This window comes from Silene latifolia, chromosome 2 (genome assembly GCF_048544455.1).
Source record: "Silene latifolia isolate original U9 population chromosome 2, ASM4854445v1, whole genome shotgun sequence".
NCBI classification, from domain to species: Eukaryota; Viridiplantae; Streptophyta; class Magnoliopsida; order Caryophyllales; family Caryophyllaceae; genus Silene; species Silene latifolia.
In genome coordinates, this window is record NC_133527.1 from 175,190,570 (window position 1) to 175,196,569 (window position 6,000).

General features: G+C 40.2%; 1 long non-coding RNA gene across 1 annotated transcript; it reads right to left on the minus strand.

Moving 5' to 3' along the window:
* Positions 1–3,557: 3,557 nt before the first annotated feature.
* Positions 3,558–5,735, minus strand: LOC141631262 (uncharacterized). Its single transcript, XR_012537609.1, has 3 exons — positions 5,623–5,735; positions 5,418–5,525; positions 3,558–3,639 (listed from the first exon to the last, which is right to left on the minus strand). It is a non-coding gene; the product is annotated as an uncharacterized LOC141631262 (long non-coding RNA).
* Positions 5,736–6,000: the final 265 nt, after the last annotated feature.

Below are 6,000 nucleotides of genomic sequence, written 5' to 3' on the forward strand. Positions count from 1 at the left end.
GGTTGGTCTAGGTTGGGTTGGGTTGGGTTAGGTCAGTCTAGGTTGGGTTGGGTTGGGTTGGGTTGGGTTAGGTCAGTCTAGGTTGGGCTAGGTTGGGTTAGGTCAGTCTAGGTTGGGTTGGGTTAGGTCAGTCTAGGTTGAGTTATGTTGGGTTAGGTCAGTCCAGGATTGGTTGGGTTGGGTTGGGTTAGGTCAGTCTAGGATTGGTTGGGTTTGTTGGGTTAGGTCAGTCCAGGTTGAGTTGGGTTGGGTTAGGTCAGTTCAGGTTGGGTTGGGTTAGGTCAGTCCAGGTAAAGTTGTAATTGGGTCAGTCCAGGTTAAGTTGTAATTGGGTCAGTCCAGGTTAAGTCGTAATTGGGTCAGTCCAGGTTAAGTCGTAATTGGGTCAGTCCAGGTTAAGTTGTAATTGGGTCAGTCCAGGTTAAGTCGTAATTGGGTCAGTCCAGGTTAAGTCGTAATTGGGTCAGTCCGGGTTGGAACCCGTTTGTGGGTGGGTCCGGGTTGGAACCCGTTTGTGGTTGGGCCGGGTTGGAACCCGTTTGTGGTTGGGCCGGGTTGGAACCCGTTTGTGGTAGGGCCGGGTTGGAACCCGTTTGTGGTTGGGCCGAGTTGGAACCCGTTTGTAGTACGGCCGGGTTGGAACCCGTTTGGGGTAAGGTCGGGTTGAAACCCGTTTGGGGTAAGGTCGGGTTGAAACCCGTGTTAGGTGATAGAGTGCATATTGCTCGACTAACACTTACTCCATCGAAACCGATGAGATTTCCCGTGACGTTTTGAGAGAAGACAATTCCCCATCGCGTTTGTTTGTTTTGCAATGACGATAAACAAGAGTCAAGGCAGTCTTTATCTCAGTCAAGCATCTATCTTCCAAGACCAGTGTTTAGTCATGGCCAGCTTTATGTCGCACTCTCCAGGGTCACCCGAAAAGAAGGCTTGAAAATTTTAATTTGTGACTCAGATATGCGTACTTCTACTACGACTACTAATGTAGTGTATCATGAAATTTTTCAATTTTTAGAATAACTTGCATTTGTTAAAGTTGATTATTAGATGTATTTTTCTTTTATCCGATTGTAAAGTTTTGTATGTATGCATTTTTTATTGACAATATTAGATTACGTTGCTTCCTTATAAAGCACTGCATGTGAAGACATGTTTTTTAACAAATTTAAACATTAATTATGTACATCGTTTATTTATACCATTTAGATAGGTACAATAGAAATGCAAAAACAAATATACATTATAAAAAATTCATTCTTGCAATACATACCCGTGCAATTTTGCACGGGTTTAAAACTAGTTTTTTCTAAAAGAGACGGCGAGCAATAAACATCATATACAACAATAAACTTGAAAGAAAAAAAAAGGAAATTAATTAACCTCAAAATCACCTCAAAGCCGATAACAATCAAATAAATTTCAGCCAAATAATTATATTTCAAAACATAAATTCTAGAATTAGGTTGTACGACCTTACACGTTACGCGATACAATTAATGGATTATTTAGGGTTGGAGTGTAGGAGGAGTAGCAAACAAGTAAACGATATGTCTTGTGCTTATACCAGATTACAAGATCCCAGGGACAAGGGGTTATTCATACATATGGCACCCAAGGGAATATTAGGTATTTACTTAAGATATTAACCATAATATTGTATCTTACGTAAATATAGCAAAGATAAGATTGTGAAATCTTTTAGTACATAAATCTTTTGTATAGGCTCCATTTTCCTTCCCCAAATAAGCTTCTAGAATTAGTATATATGTACCTCATAGTCTTGCCTGTATCATTCATTCAGTGAATACAAAACACATTTAACCCTAGTCTTATATGGTATCCACGAGCCAACGATCCGCAAAAAACCTCCTCAAACCCCGTCGACCTACTTTCAAACGCCGGCCTTTCATCACCACCAAACCCGCCTCCTCCACCATGACAAACAATCAAGACATGTCTGTCCCAAACCCCCCACGACGCCACTGCTCCTCTCACTTCATTGAATCTGAATCATTGCGTAAAACTCACTCCGATGAATTACACATCCTGGTATTTTCAACTGACTAATATTTTCTTTGGTTTTAGTTTACTCGGATTCGTCGATGGATCCAACCCGGCACCATCACCAACCATTGTGGGTGATGACAAAACCGAAAAAACCAACCCTTCATACTTTACATGCTTAAACAAGACGGGTTGATCTTGGGTGCCCTCATGGGAACTCTATCATCTACCGTTCAAGCCATTATCATCCGAGCAAAAACCTCAAAAGAAGTTTGGGATATTCTTGCACAAACCTATGCAAACCCCTCTCGTGCTCATATTTTACAACTAAAAGACCGTCTTGATTCGATTGTCAAAACCTCCGATCAATCGATAACCGATTACATGAACACCTTCAAAGCCTGTGTCGACCAACTTGCCCTAATGGGCAAAATTATTGACCCCGAAGACATCATATCCAAGGTCCTTCGAGGCCTTGATTACAAAGTCTTCAAACCCGTTATAGACACGGTCCGTGCCCGTGACAACCCCATTACGTTTGAAGCCCTCCATGAAAAATTGCTTCAACACGAACTCTTAATCAAACAGCAAAAACCTGACAACGACATCTTCAATCCTACTGCCAACGCTGCTTATCGCCAAAACTACTATGGCAACCACCGTCAAAACCATTCGAACCACCCCAACTCCAACCACCGATATCACCCCAACCCTACGTCTGCCTACAACCCCTCTGCCACACCCCAACAGTCCTCTCCCTACACCCCAAACCCGAACCCACGTCCCTTTAAGGGCCGCTGCCAGTGGTGCCGCCAAGTAGGACATGTTATCGCTGATTGCCCTTTCTTTCGCAACCTTTTCCCCACCATCGTCTTTCCCGCACCACCAACTCGCCAACACCAGCCACCCCAAGCCCATGCCACCACCTCTACCAACACCAATCCCACCCCAAATTCCAACTACCTTCTTGACTGCGGGGCCTCAAACCACGTCACACATAACCTCGATACCCTTACCTTTCACTCCCCATATTTCGGTCCAGATGACCTTATTATTGGAGATGGCTCGGGTCTCGACATCGCTAATATAGGTAACATTCAATTATCGTTTCTTAAATTCAATAACGTTTTACAAGTTCCGAAAAATTCTCGAAAAATTTTATCTATTTCCCAATTATGTCACGATAATAATGCGTGTGTCGTTTTCTCATCTAATTCTTTTGTTATTAAGGACAAATTGACGGGATCGACGATACTCCAGGGCCGAGCTAAAGATGGCATTTACGAGTTGAGCCCATTGTGACACCCTTAAATCTAGCCTTAATTATATACGTAAATGGTTCAACTAGTCCAAAAACCTGCAATTTCAAAAATTTTCTAACTAAACCATTCACAACCAATTCCAACTCAAGAAGAGTGTCGACAACCCTGCAACAACTGATAAACTAACTTACATATATAACTAAAGACGCGGAAATATAAGGATACAAACCAAAATAGAAAGGGAGACATATGTCCCTTCAAATTATATACAAACCAAAAGTATAAAAGGTTTATTAATAGAATAGCCAAAGCTAGGTCCAAGGTTCCTTGCTCACTAGCCGTCTGTGACCCCCAACAAAGCATCAACAACCTGTCAATCGCATTTTATACAAACACGAAAGCCACAATTCAGTGGGGAGTAACTTCGAGTCCTCGACCCACGAATCGTCAAAATTTATGTAACATGTAATGTAACATGTAAACAATTTGATAAACCATTTACTTTTCATGTATTCTAACAAATGACCCCTAAACTGACCAAACTAAACTATCATGTGAATCAGATAACAAATAGTAATCCAAACTTTATCAACTGTAACCGGCTTACATCTCACCTATTACAGTTCATAAAATCACCATACAAGAAAGGGCAATATAACAAAGACAGGCATAAGTTCTTAGTCCCGTCAATAGTCACTTTGTAACTCAAGTCTATACCACGAGGTAGGGAAGGTAATCGAACCGGTATCTTGGCTCAGCGGTTACTATTAAGAAAACATGGCCAAGAGACAACACAACCCTAGCCTAAAATCACGAGACCTAGACATGCGGATACACACCACCGCACCCAAGACTCACAACTTTTTTTAAAACAAAGTGAAGTGAGTACCCTAAGGACACCACCGAAGGGTCGGCTAGTACTTAAGTCGACCCCATACTATCAAAATTAGTACCTGAGGTCATGCCCCAACTTGGATAAACATCCACTAGTCAGGAACACAAAGGCTATCAAGCAGTGAACATATACTCGTCAGAGACTATAAAGACCTATCTATGATGAAGGCCGAAATACTCACCTAGGACCTAGTCACAGCTAGTCCCAGCTTGAATATTTTAGCCCACACCACCCAAAACTCACCACATAAGTCAAGTAAGACACCCACTTAACCTTAAGAGGGCAAAAAGTCCTACTTACCAACATAAATTCTAACATTCTATCATGTGAAAGCTATATAAATGTCTATTTACAGCATACAATCCCAACAGTTTCTCAATAAGAATTCAATACTAATTTCCAATCCTAGCAACTATAACAATATAAAAGGCTTTAGAGAAAACTAGGGCCATTACTACAAAATAAGAAGCTATTTAAATTCAACTAACTAAATAAGAAACTATTTAAATTCAACTAATTACACATGTGAAATAGAGATATAATAAATGGCCTAAAACAAGAAAAAGGCCGATTATCTAATTCATTCAACCGAATTTTTACCCGCAACCCCCCCCTGCGGCAGTGCGGGTCAAATTGCGGTCGACCAATCACTCAATTAACTGACATCACATCAGTCAAAGGGACTAAGGCTCAGTTTTCGGCACAATCAACAAAACATTTCAATTATAGCTATAAAATTCATTTTGAGCCTATTAATTACAAATTTCCTTTTGTAAATTATCCTAACATGTGATAATTGTCAATATAACATAATTTTTCTACCCTTAGCATAACTTTTAGCTACTTTTATGATTCTCTTAACAAATTTAACCATGTATACTCATTCTAATTATTTCCATGATGAACTTAAAATGACGGACAAAGCATGGAAAACCGCGAAACAAGCAACGGACCGACCGGGCCAACCCCAAAGACCGGCCGGGCTGCCGAGGCATGCTTCATTTCTTCTTGGCCATTGCTTGCGCCGCACCATTTCTTCTCTTTTTTTCATTTTTATACATTATAAGACCGTCGAAAATTAATTAATCGTCCCCAATTCAATTTTGATAATTTAAACTACCAAAAGACACCAATTAAGCTTGCATGCAACTAAGTTTAACATGTGAAAATTACTACCCAAACAAAAATTCACCAAACATACAAAAATCAAAAACATGTGACGATCTTTCGTCGAGTAACTCGAAATATGTTACCTTAAGCTAGAAAATGAGCAATTAGTCCTCAAAACCGAAACCCTAACCACAACTAACCGCTATCCTCTACAATATACGAGTCCCCAAACTCGTCTTCCAATCCTTCACCTAAATAAACAATTAAAACACAATAATTAATCAAAAATACCGAATTTCCGAAAATTGGTCTTAAAATAACTTAATGAAAATTGAAATTAGAACATACTAAGTCGTAGATCGTGGCGAGGGGATTCCGGAAAGGTAAATTTCGCGAAAAACGGACAAGAAACGAAGGATTTATGTCGATTTTGAGCTTGAATTATGAGAAATGGTGTTTTGGGTGTTTTTAGAGGATGAACAACAACAAAATCAGAAAAAAAAAAAAAGAATAAAGGGGAAGGGGGGGGGGGCTGTCACGCGGGAAAGGGAGAAAGGGAAAGGAGGGAGTCGGGATTTTTAGTCGGGATTTACGAGTCGGGTTTGATTTGCCTTGATAAAAATTAAATCCGTAAGTCAAACGCAAACTCCGTCAAGTCCAAAGTTTTTAAACACGAGATTACAATAAAATTGAGTATTCATACGACCCATTTCCAATTTCGTTTAC